This window comes from Eumetopias jubatus, unplaced genomic scaffold (genome assembly GCF_037043125.1).
Source record: "Eumetopias jubatus isolate StellerSeaLion01/CBP00866 unplaced genomic scaffold, mEumJub1_p1.0 scaffold_1, whole genome shotgun sequence".
Lineage (NCBI taxonomy): Eukaryota > Metazoa > Chordata > Mammalia > Carnivora > Otariidae > Eumetopias > Eumetopias jubatus.
The window spans coordinates 12378764-12392257 of record NW_028274807.1 but is presented as its reverse complement, the minus strand read 5'-3'; the positions used below and the strand labels follow the sequence as shown (position 1 = coordinate 12392257).

Sequence of the window (13494 nt, the reverse complement as noted above, 5' to 3'; positions counted from 1 at the left end):
ATGTATAGCATTATTTCCTTTTTCAAAAAAAGAACTACCAATCTACATATAAAAACACATACATAAGTAGAAATACCAGAAGAACAAACACCAACACTTTTATAATATTATTATATATATGGGTGATAGGACTGCATGTTTGTTTTGTTTTTTGTCTATCTTCAAAGTTTGCAGCTCTTAGCATGAATTACTTTTTAAATACAAAAATTTCAAAAGTTTCAAAAGTTATCATAATTAACACAATGAAGTGCTGATTCTTCTTGCCTGTTGAGAAACCTCTTTGTATAATGTAATGTGTCTGTAACTGCTTTTAATAAAATTAGGACTTTTTGGAGGTCAAGGAAATTATTGGTAGGTTCTCCCACAAAACTGACCCTGGTACCAAGTGAAAAACAAAACAAAACAAAACAAAATTAGTGAACTGAACTAATGGATTACTGGTCCAACCCACAAGTCTTATAATATATTAGATAGCAATTATTCCCATTACTAAGAGAGGCAACTCTTTATAAAAGGAAACAGGAATCCTTTTCAGAGGGCATTTTAAATGATTCAACTGCCAAAATTTCATTTCCAAAAACTCAGTTTAGGAAACCCAAGGACACTTGCAAAAGCAAGAGGAGAAAACAACTACACACTTCAACATACAAACGCAGTCTGAGAAATTTCTGTATGCATCAAAGTCCCAAATAACATCTAATTCAGAAATGTTCCCATTAATCAAATTTCTGCACTACCATCTGTCTGTTCTGCCATCTTTCCACTTTGTTAAATGCTACTAGTGTTAGGCACTGAGTATATAAAAACGATTAAGGCAATCAATGTAGAGAACAGTCTAGTTAGGAACATTGTCAGAACATTGTAATTGCATTGCAATATGGGCCATAACACACACACATTATGAGCTGTAGTGTGAAAGTGCTACAACATAAACATGAAATAAAGTGTCAAAGGATAGTACTTGCCAGGAAGAGCTGAGGGAAGTTTGACAGAGGAAGAGCAAACTTAGCTGGGTTTTGAAGCATGAATAAGAGTTTGACAGATGAAAAAGAAGGAAGAAAATTCTGGGCTTGTAAGTAGGGAAGTGACAAGATCATCTCTGTAATTTAGGAAGATAATGCTGGCAGCAACCGTGTGGAGGAGGGAGGGAATAAGGACGCACACAGAAGCCACACTGGTACAAGCCAAGGTACGAGGTTCTTATCTGAGGACTACCAAAGGGGCATTATCAACAGGCAGGGAGAAGCTAAGAATGACAATGGCTGGATGCCTGGCGGATGGTGAGACACCATTAGCCAAAACAGGAAAGGGAGAATGGGAGAGGAGAATCTGAGCATAATGTATTTGAAAGGACTAAAGAACATTCAGGTAGAAAATACCTAAGACAGATGTACGGGAACCACTGAAAGAGTTGCTTAAGACAGAAATACAGATTAGAAGCTCAGAGTAGTTCAGAGGTAACTGAAGTCACAGGGCAGTTGAGGCATCTCAGGTAGAAGATGTGGAGGAGGGCTGAGGTCTGAGTCAGTGTCCGTCTCTGATGGCTGTCCTGTCTGCCCTGAATCACTGTATGCAGGCACTACAGCAGACCTGTGGGTAGGGTGGCATTTAATCAGCACAAAACCCCTCTAGAGCGTGTGCTGAATATTTACAGAACACCTCCTACGAGCAAGGCAGGGTGGGGAAAATACAGATAAATAAGACAGCCCTCATCATCAGAGAAATCAATTAACATTGTTACATTAAATTATAATTTGTATCATTTAAAAAATCCATTGCAAAAAAATCAGATTAATAAAAAACAAAATATAAATACCATTCAAGATCCTTGCTCTACATAGCCAGAGCAGAACAAGTTGACTTAAATGAAACAAAAATAAAACCTCTGTCTTCCCCACTCTTACCAGTACTGCTATTAGTTACAGGATGCGTACAGGTGCTAGGCTCTTTACAGACCACTCCATTCCAACCTCAGAAAAACCCTATTCATGGGACTATTGCCTTCAATCCTCACAAATGCTCTAAGGCAGTCCCTAATATTATCTCCTATCACTGAAAAGGTTTAGAGAATGGTTAACACTGCTAGCAAGGAGGAAAGTTGGGATTGCCAGTGAAGTTCCTTCAGATCTAGTCCACAATTCTGTGCTTGTGACCATTACAACACTATACTGCCAGTCGTCATCAGAGAGTTTCACAGTATTTCCCCCATTTCAGGTTTCATAAAGAGAAAATTATTGTTCCACTGCCTGTGGTGAGGAGACCAAGAAGAACAAGATAGAAGAGGAACAGACTGAATTTAGAGGAACCCTGTGATCATCTGGAAATAAAAGAAAGCAGTCCGATGAGGTCTACAATGATTGTGGTGATTGCTGCTGATTCAAATCTTGCCAAAGGAGTATGAGGAATAGCTTCTCTTCTTGGTTTGCTATAAACCTGGTTTCTAGACACTCACAGTGTGAATATTTTATAGGCCTTAAAATCCAACAGTATGAATTATTCAGAGATGTAAGTACTTCTGGAAAAGACGTTTTATATACTTTATCTCAGGGAAGGCTTATTTGCCTTCTGACCTATAAATCACATATAACAAGAATAAAATGTAGTAAGTACAACCAACTGTGGTGAAAGGCTTAAATCTAAAACCAAAGTAAAGGACAGGGAGCATAGATTTTTTTCAAGAGACTTTAATTTTATAACTGTATAATCTCCCCCAGTAATATCCTTGTTAACAACTTTTAATTATTCACAGTGTGGGTTATTGGCAAATCCTCCCCTCCACCACTTCTCTATACAGTTGATTTGCAGACTGAAATAGCCAATCCTAGATCCATACATCCAATTACCTGCAAGACATCCCCTGGCTGTCTCAAAGTCACCTCAAAAATCAACATATCGGGACCTGAGTTCATGATCTCCTCCTCCAAACCTGACCCCCTTCTGGGATTCCCTACAATGAATGAATCATCACTCATCCAGCTTTACGAGCTAGAAACCCAGGTGTCATCCCTGCTTTTTCTTTCTTCCCTCTCACATCCAGTGCATCACCTGAGTATGCCTCCTAAGTTTGCTCCACCTCCACCACCTGACCCGAGTACTGTCCAACTACCACCGCCTCCCAACTGATACAGCCACATCCACTCCTGCCCCCATCAATATGTCCTCCATACTGCAGCTGGAATGACTTTTGTTAAAAAGGCACAAATCTGGTATTTCCCTCCTGCTTAAAACTTTAAAAATTTCCCTCTCATTTAAGATAAAGACAGAAGTCTATAGTACAGCCCAGTCCTTACTGGTCCCAGCTTCCTCTTATAACACTCTGTCTCTTTCCTACAGGTATCCTGGTTTCTCTTTAGTACCTCATACTTGCTCATCACCTCATCTAGAACCTGCACACCTCTGTGTGATACCTCTCCATTCCTAGCTCACTTCGTTAACGTCTACTCCACTACAGAGGTCAGCTTAGCTACCACTTTTTCACTCAGCTTTCCCTTCCTCATTAAATGTTTATTTACAATGCCTATTACATACCAGGTACTGGACACATAATATACATCAATGAACAGATAAAAAGCACTATCTGTATGGAGCTTGGTGGGGGGAGGGGACAATAAACATAATTTTTAAAGTAAATGATATACCATGTTAGAAAGTAATTAAGTGTCATGGGGGGAAAAAAACAAGCAGAGTAAGGAACAATAGGAGTGCAGGCGATAGTGGGGCCAGCTGAAATGTCAAATTGGTGGTCAAGAGAGGCCCCATTAAGTAGGTACTAGCTGAGCGAAGACTTGAAGGTAGGGAGAGAGTTGGCCCTCTGGATATTTGTCAGAGAGAGCAACAGCAGGGTGAAGCCCCGAAGGCAGTGTCTGGGTATTACCCAGTGTGGCCGAAGCAGAGTGAGTGAGAGGGGAAAGTAGGAGAAAACAAGATCAGAGAGGTAACAGAGGCAAGGAAGGATACTTACAGAGCCTCGGAGGCCACTGTGAGAACTCTGGCTTTTACTGATTGAAATAGAGAGCCATAAGAGAGTGCTTCGCAGAGTGATGTACATTTAAAAGGATCCCTTAGGCTTCTGTGGAAGAACAGACTGTAAGGGCTAAGAATGGAAAGAGAGAGACCAGTTCATAGGCTACTGAAATACCCAAGTGAGAGACGATACTGACTTTCCTGACTTCCTAATTCCCCTAGTATTGCATTATTAATCTCATTATTTGATAAATATTTACCTCCCCTGTAGAGGGTAAGCTCCATGAAGGACAGTCTAAGTCCATTTCACTCACTGTGGCATTCCCAGAGCCTAGAACAGTGCCTGATGCACACTAGGCTAGGCACTCAAATACTTGCTGAATGACTGACTCTATATAGCTTTCAAAATGTGAAATGCGTACATGTTTCATTATCCTGTCATAAAATGAGAGAGTCAACTTTATACCTAGGTTTATTGAAACTGATAATCTGGGGGCACCTGGGTGGCTCAGTCAGTTAAGTGTCTGCCTTCAGCTCAGGTCATGATTCCAGGGTCCTGGAATTGAGCCCCGCATCAGGCTCCCTGCTCAGCAGGGAGCCTGCTTCTCCCTCTCCCTCTGCCTGTTTCTCCCCCTGCTTGTGGCTCTCTCTCTCCCCCTGTCAAATAAATAAGTAAAATCTTAAGGAAGAAAAAAAAGAAATGAAACTGACAATCTGTAAAAGCTGGTAATAAAAAACGTCATTTGGGTGAGGAAAATAAGTTCTGCTGTGACAGTATATTCAAACATATTATTTCTTAAAATCATCTTCCTTGCCTTCCCAAGTCCGTATTCTTTTTTTTCTTCTAAAGATTTTATTTATTTAGTTGAGAGAGAGAGAGAGCTAGAGAGCACGAGAGGGAAAAGGGTCAGAGGGAGAAGCAGACTCCCCGCTGAGCAGGGAGCCCGATGCGGAACTCGATTCCGGGACTCCAGGCTCATGACCTGAGCCAAAGGCAGTCACCCAACCAAATGAGCCACCCAGGCACCCCCCAAGTCCATATTCTGCCAGAATTTTCTCTCTCAAACTCAGACTGGATTGTGCCGTTCACTCACAAACTTCCAACAGCTAGTGAGATAAATTCCAAAATGTACAGGCTACTTGAAATCTTTCCCTAACACAGCCTTCTTATCTCCTGCTATCTTGACACTATACCTAAAGCCACAAAGAAACGGAAGGGGGAAGGCAGTCAATACTTGTTAAATACCTACTGTGGGGCAAGCTGCTAAACTGTATAGAGCTATATTTATATTTCATATGTTTATATATATTATATATCTAATTTAGACAAATATATTCAGATATTTCACATATCTTATATATATATGTATTACGATATTAGATACCTAATATATAATATGGTCATATATACTATATATCTGATATAATAATACATCTATATTAGATATATGAATTTAATATATACCTATATTAAACACACACACACACCCTTGGAATGCCCCTTTCATCTATTGTCTACAGGCAAACTTCCAATTCAACCTTCAGGACACACATCAAACATTTCCCTCTCTAGGTGGAATTAGCATAAATGCTTTCATGAGTTTTTGTTTTGCTTTAATAATAGCACATCATGTTGCAGAGCAATTACTTTGTGTGTATGCTTAACAAATGGTATTCAAATAATGTCTAAAAAAAGGGAAAAAAGAACACTAGGAGCCCTGCTTCCAGTGACACTGGCCCATGAGACAGGTGGACTAAATCAGTGGTTCCCAAACACAGGTCTGTGGAGCAGTGCCAAGATAACCTCATAGTAACTTGGGAGTTAAAAAAAAAAAAAAAGTAATTGGGACCCCTCCCCCAAAGATCATAAAGTCAAGACTAATGCCAAGTTACCTATTTTTTAAAACTTCCCAGGTTAAAAAAAAAACAAACCACCAAACTTCCCACGTAAACCATAGGAATCACTACACCAAATTCACTCAAGGTTCCCTTCCACTGCTAAGATTCTAAGCAGCACCATCTAGACTGTAATGAAACAGTCTCCAAGAGCAATATGAGCCAGAAACTTCACAGGATTTCAACTATGTCAAATCCATTAATAATTAATTTCAACTATGTCAAAACATACAATTAACAAACTAAGTGAAATGTACAAACCTTCACTGATTCTAATTTCAAAAAAGATTTTTTTAAGGCAGTCTGGGCCACATGGGGAAACTCAAATACAGGTAAGACATTACAGAATTATTTTCTTGGGTGTGATAATGGTAGAATTGTGGTTATGTAAGAGAATGATCTTGTTTTTAGGAAACAAATGCTTACCTATTTAGGGGTTAAGTGTCAATGTCAGCAACATACTATCACATGATTAAGCAAAGAAAAAAAATAAAGCAAATAGGGCAAAATGTTAAAATGTTGAATGCACTGTTTAACTTTGCTATGTGTTTACAATATTCTGTAATAAAAAAGTTGAAAAAAAAAACAGGAAGGCTTACTATCATGAATTGCAACCTAAACTCAGATTAACAGCTGCATAATACAAGAGCTGCTCCAGCCATAGCAATATTCCACTCACTCTCCGAGACCATGTTTACCCAGGCTCTCCGGCAGAGCCCTACTGAGGCACCTTTACATCCTCTGGATTGCTCAGTAAATGCCCTCCCCCCCAGTTCAGAGAAACTGGCTCCAGGGTCACAGCTCCCAACCCACACAGATGAAAGGTAATCCTCCTCTTTGCAAGCATTGCTGGGAAAGCAAAGGTATTTAAATGAGTTCAGAAAAGATCTATAGTAAGAATATTCCTAAAAGGCTCAAAGGACACGGACACCTTGAAGTACCAATTACCATCTTCCAGCATTACCCACACAGAGGCAGCAAAAAGGACGGGCTTTGAGGGCACTTAGCTAACTCAGGTGGTAAAGCAGGCAACTCTGGATCTCAGGGTTGTGAGTTCAAGCCCCATACTGAGCACAGAGCTAAGAAAAAAGAAAAGAAAAGAAAAGAAAAGAAAAGAAAAGAAAGAAAAGAAAAGAAAAGAGAGAGAGAGAGAAAGAAAGAAAGAAAGAGAGAAAGAAAGAGAGAGAGAAAGAGAGAGAGAGAAAGAGAAAGAAAGAGAGAGAGAAAGAGAGAAAGAAAGAGAGAGAAAGAGAGAGAAAGAAAGAGAGAAAGAAAGAAAGAAAGAGAGAAAGAAAGAGAAAGAGAGAGAGAAAGAAAGAAAGAGAGAAAGAAAGAAAGAAAGAAAGAGAGAAAGAAAGAAAGAGAGAAAGAAAGAAAGAGAGAAAGAAAGAAAGAAAGAGAGAAAGAGAGAAAGACAGAGAGAGAAAGACAGAGAGAAAGAGAGAAACAAAGAGAGAAACAGAAAGAAAGAAAGAAAGGAAGAAAGAGAGAGAAAGAAAGAAAGAAAGAGAGAAAGAAAAAGAAAGAACGAACGAAAGAACGAAAGAAAGAGAGAGAGAGAAAGAGAGAGAGAGAGAAAGAGAGAAAGAGAGAGAGAAAGAGAGAAAGTGAGAAAGAAAGAAAGAAAGAGAGAGAGAGAAAGAAAGAAAAAGAAAGAAAGAAAAAGGAGAAAAGAAAAGAAAAAAGAAAAAAAGAAAAGTACAGGCTTTGGAAGCAAGCACTGGCTTGGGCCCATTCCCACATCCAGCCTCTTCCCAGCTGTGCCTGTTCATGTATCCATTCTACTCTTCAGGGAACAGTTGCTGTGTACCAGCACTATTTGAGTTTTAAATTTCCCTAGGCTATGGTTTTCTCATATGTAAACTGGAGTGATGACAGCACCCCTCTCAGAAAGTGAGAATTTTTTTAAAGAGTCTATTTAGTTATTTGATAGAGAGAGCTCACAGGTGTGCATGAGCACAAGCAGGGGGAGTAGCGGAGGGAGAGGGAGAAACAGGGAGTAGCAGAGGGAGAGGGAGAAGCAGGCTCCCCACTGAGCAGGGAGCCCAACGCAGGACTCAATTCCAGGACTCTGGGATCATGACATGAGCCAAAGGCAGACGTTTAACCGAATGAGCCACCCAGGCGCCCCAGAAAGTGAGAATTAATAACAATAGCTGTGTCCAGCATGTGTGACCATCCTATACCACAACCATTCCCCACCAAAAAGAAGGTGCACATACATACGATTGCTTTGTAGTGAACACTCTGTTCCTGGCAATACTGCTACGACTCATCCGTCCAGAAAAACTTACTGCTTGAGGTGGTGACAGCAGATTGCACATAAGCATCTCATTTTGCTCCCCGCGAAGCTTCACTAAAACTACAAGAAAGGGAGTTTTTAAAAAGTCATAAACTCCTAATGATATGGAGAACAGAAGAGGAGACAACAGCAATGAAATTCTGAAAGCTGGAAAGCAGATGGGCAGTGGTAACTGAGTTAGCACAGCCAAGAAAGCTGAATTCCCAAGCCAGCAGTAGGGAGAGCTGAGAACCAACCCAGGGAAGACCTGGGGGAAGCAGTTAGAAAGTTGAATCCCAGGGCGACTGGGTGGCGCAGTCGGTTAAGCGTCTGACTCTTGATTTCGGCTCAGGGACATGATCTCAGGGTTGTGAGATGGAGCAAAGAGTTGGGCTCCATGCTGGGCCTGGAGCCTGCTTAAGAGTCTCTCTCTGCCCCTCCCCCTCCCTCTCTAAAAAAAAAAAATACTGGAAGGAGGTAACAGTGGAGCAGTAACTTCAAAATTCTGAAGGAAACTTATTTTCAACTGAAATTCTATTACCAGAAAAAGTATCAATGAAGTATGAGTATTAAGAATCAAGACATATTCAGACAGGCAAGGTCTCCAAAAAATGTAACCCTTCTTGTCAAGAAGCTACTAGAGTTTGAGCACCACTCGAGAGAATAAATCAATAAAAGAGAATACAGGATACAAACTTCCAGTTATAAAATAAATAAGTTGGGAAATGACAAGTACAGCATAGGGAATAGTCGATAATAAATTGTATGGTGACAGATGGTCGCTACACTTATTGTGGCAAGCACTGAGTAATGTACAGAATTGTCAGACCACTCTGTTGTGCACCTGAAACTAATGTAACCTTGTATGTCGTACACTTCAATAATAAAAATATTTCTTAAAAGGGAGAGAATCCAGGATACAGGAAAGATCGGACACAGGAGAACTAAAGAGAATCCAGCTGTGCCCCAGACAAGGAGGATAACCAGGCCAGATTGAAGTAGTGTAACTTGAGACAGACATGTCCCAGCTGCTATACCAGCTTTTTAACCTGACGACTAAATGCCCCGAAACCTGGCCCAGATTCCTATCTGTACTCAGCTGGGCTTGGCTTGATCTTGATCATATGGTGATACAGTTCCTGCTCCCCTTCCAAGCCCTGCAGCTGCATCAGCAGAGGACACTCACTTCCTTCACAGAAAGGTTCTGCTTTGACCGACCGTGGTAACTGCAGGCAGGCCATGTGAGCTAAAAAAGCAGAAAATACAGAGCAGTTCACTCTCTCATTTCTGCTGTCCTTCCAGTACAGGCAGACCTCGGAGATATTATAGATTCGGTTACAGACCGCAGCAATCAAGTGAATATCCTCGTAAAATTAGTCGAATGAATTTTTTTGTTTCCCAAGTGCTTATGAAAGCTATGTTTACACTATATTGTGGCCTGTTAAGTATGCAAGAGCACTACATCTAAGAAAACAATGCACATACTTTAATTTAAAAACACTTCATTGCTAAAAATGTGAAGCATCATATGAGTTTTCAGCAAGTCATGCAGATCACACCATAACAAATATAATAATAAACAAGTTTGAAATATCGCAAGAATTACCAAAATGTGACACAGAGACATGAAGCAAGCAAATGCTGTTGGAAAAAAGGTGCTGATAGGCTTGCTCCATGCAGGGCTGTCACACACCTTCATTTTATTAAATAAATAAATAAATAAATAAATAAATAAATAAATAAATAAATAAATAAAGGCGGTATCTGCAAAGCACAATAAAACAAGGTGCCTGTATGCGATCCACACTCGAGCCTTCCAGAAGCCCTTACTGTGGTGAACCCCACTTCCTAGGACTCACTCACAACACTACCCACTAACTTCCTCAGAAAGACCTCCTATAAACAGGCAGGGAAGGGGAAGCCATTCTGTTCTGCTCATCTTTTCCTGGAAAACTTCATCTAATAGCGACAATAACGTGCTTTCCTTATGCGGTCAGGTCTGGGCTTACAATTATGAAATAAAATTTTAATCTCAAATTTAGAAAGCTCCAGTATTTTCTAATAAGCCTGTTTGGAATTCATCTGCATTCTGGGGGAAATAATTAATAATTAATAAATTATAATAATAACTGTAATTAATAACTAATTATTAAATGAAAAACCCACTGTTAATAAAGACACAGTTTATAGTCCCGTAAGGTTTAGTTTAACTGGAGAAATTAATAAGGTGTTATGATTTTTCTAGCCTGGTAGAAAAGAATAATCCCAAAGGCATGATGATTTTGTTGCTGTGTGTAACATTAACCAATTATATCTAACTCGGGAATTTTGTTCAGATATTCCTTTCCCTGGGGACTATATATATATATATTCCTTAAATTCTCTTAAAACCAGCTTTCCGTGGCACTCTAACAGTTAAATAAAACTCTGAAACATGTTCATTATCTATTTGCGTGAGATCTTAACACTATTCATTCAAAACCAAATATATTGTTTAGGATGTGTACGTATCTGTTGTGTGTGTGCATTTATGTATATGTGTAAATATATATGTATATGTGTGTATTTGTGTATATATGTGTAAAGCTTATTTTTTTTTAAAGATTTTATTTATTTATTCATGAGAGACAGAGAGAGAGAGAGAGGCAGAGGGAGAAGCAGGCTCCCCGGCGAGCAGGGAGCCTGATGCGGGACTCGATCCCAGGACCCTGGGATCATGACCTGAGCCGAAGGCAGACGCTTAACCATCTGAGCCACCCAGGCGCCCGTGTAAAGCTTATTTTAAAAAAAGCAAGAGAAAGATCAACAAATCAGAATAGAGGCTACCTCTGGAAGAAAGATGCAAATGTTTTAATTCTTAATCTGATGGTAGATACAATGATCATAGCAATCATATTCTTTAAATATATATATGTATATATAAAAATCACGTATTATCATATATGTACACACACACATATGTTTGTATGTTCTACACACTTTTTTTTGCACCTGGGATACATTTCCCAATAAAAGAAACATTTAAAAAAAGAGAACAAGAATTTGTTATGACTGGATATTCAAGGTGCTTACCACAGGACAAAGTACACAAAATATGTCTCTTCACAAATCTCTTCCTGAAGGCCTCCTCTATTTATTCCTGCCAAGCCAATCAAATGAATGAATATAACCTTAAAGTCAACACCACTAAGTGGAAACAAGATCTAAAAATTCGCCATTATTTAACCAGGTCCTCAAAATTTTCTTGATCCAGTCTCTAAATATAAAAGGACACACAGATTCTAAGAAATGCACTTAAACAAATTTAGCTGCTGCCTCTAAATTGTAAAATCTTCTAAATTGTAAAAACCATTCCTGGTGGAAAGGGCACTCACATTATACTGAAGTACAATAATCTGTTTAAATTATCTACCTGAAACTTATCCTACAATGGCAAAAGGATTTTCATGCAACAAGGCTTTTAACAGCTAAAATCCAGAAACATCGAAAATGTCCATCAGTACTGGACCAATAAAACATATTACAGTACACCTAAACAAAGGCATACTACGCAGCGTTTTAAAAATGAGGTAGGTCCACACATACATATATGGAAATGTGTCCTGATATGATTATAAGTCAACTGCCCAACAGTTATGGGATGATCTCTTCCTAGGGATTGGAACTGAAGATATAAAGGATGAAAAGTGAACAAGGAATTCCCACTTTTTACTTGATACACTTTCGTGCTGTTTGAACTTTTCACTTGATATTCTTCTGCAACGTTAAAAAAATTTTTTTTACAACCTAGATATATTATTGTTATCACTTAAAAGTAGCAAATAAGGATAAACTAATCAGATAAATGTTCTACCATTGGACTCCATCAGTGAATTCATTAAGACCGGCCCGTTAGGGCTGCGGGAATCCCAGCGGGCATAGGATGGGGGTTGGGTGGGGAGGGGAGGGCGTGTCTCCGGAAGAGGAAAACGACATCCTCCTGCTGCTCTCATTAAACCTGCTTTTCCTGCAGTATCAGTATTCAAGATAACTTTTGATTGTCATTTTAAGAGCGAAGACTCTTGCAACACTGTAATCGCTAAAAACGTTTAAGGTGTGTTCTACGTTTGAAACCAAAGCGGATTTGAAACACGAGAGGACAAATAAGAGACTAACGACGATGGGAAAAGAATAGTGTGACAAGCCCGGGAGTAAGAGCCTTGGGAATTGCTAAGAAAAGGGATTCACGGTACAGGTAGACGAAGAGTTTGAGAGAAGAGGTGGGACACTCCGAAAAGAGAAATTGTCTTTGAGAGGCACCATAGTGATGACACATTTACTCCAGTCGGAGGCTTGACTCCCGCCCCCACACAGACAGACACACAGACACACACACGCGCGAGCATACACACACGCACACGCTCACCGGGCACTAAGAGCAGGAAGGGGGGGAGCACAGTCGATCTCACCACTGCTTTGGCTTTAAAAAGGTCATATATTTACATTTGAGATTAAGCACCTTCCAGTGATTAACTCGGAACCCAATTTATTGGTTAAAAACCAAAATGGTTTTCCCCAGCTCAACTACCACTGCCACAGTGGCAATTTTCTGCTGCTACTTACCTAAAAGGACACTCCACACTTTATGAGTAATTATCAAAAGAAAGCTGCGCCTCGTACATTTCCTCTTCCCACCTCTGTACCTGACTCTCCTAAGGCCAGAGTCGGCAAAGTCCACAGAACACTGACAATATTCCCAGCAATGGTTCGGAGCACACGAGAGGGGCGACGAAGTACCTGAGTCGCCCCCAGACTCCCCGTGCTAGCCGTCCACCGCCTCTCTCCCCTGCCCGTGGCCCTGGGAAGCCGAGAGGCTCGAGATGGGAACCTTCCAGACCTCCCCAGACCGGCAATGGACGGCCAGGTAACGCGGCGGTGCGGCCCGCCCGGGTCGAGAGCGGATCCCCGCGCGTCACGGCCACGGTCGGCCCGAGGGGATGCGGGCTGGGCCGGAGCGAGCGGTGGAGGTCTCCGGTCCGCAGGCTGCCGCGGCGCTCCGCGGGCCCGTTCCGCCGGGCGGCGCCGGGCGCGGGAGAGGGAGAGGCCGGGCTGGGCGCCGCCGCACCGCGCAGGCCGGGCCGGCCGGGGGCGCCTCTGCGCGCGTGGACGGCGGGCGCGAGCCCCCCGCGCGCCCCGAGACCGACCGGCCGCACTCACCTGGCCTCCCCGACACCCACGCCGACCCCGAGCGCGCGCTCAGAGGAGGTGGCGGCTGTGCAGTGACCCGGCCAGCGTCCACCGCTCCACCTCAGTCCCCGGGAGCCGGGAGCGGACGGCCAGCGCTAGGCTAGAGGGGCCGGCGGGGTGCGGCGCCG

At 41.5% G+C, this 13494-nt stretch overlaps 1 protein-coding gene across 4 annotated transcripts in view; it reads right to left on the bottom strand.

The window, feature by feature from the left end:
* TMEM50B (transmembrane protein 50B) overlaps positions 1–13494 on the bottom strand; it is a 34453-nt gene extending 20959 nt beyond the window's left edge. The window contains exons 1-3 of one of the 4 annotated variants that reach the window (XM_028115098.2): positions 13337–13494; positions 11213–11279; positions 8082–8221 (exon numbers count right to left, since the gene is read on the bottom strand). The gene's annotated coding sequence lies outside the window, so the exon portion shown is untranslated. The remainder of the gene's footprint in view (positions 1–8081; positions 8222–11212; positions 11280–13336) is intronic. The other 3 variants (XM_088024032.1, XM_028115091.2, XM_028115085.2) reach the window with 3 other exon arrangements.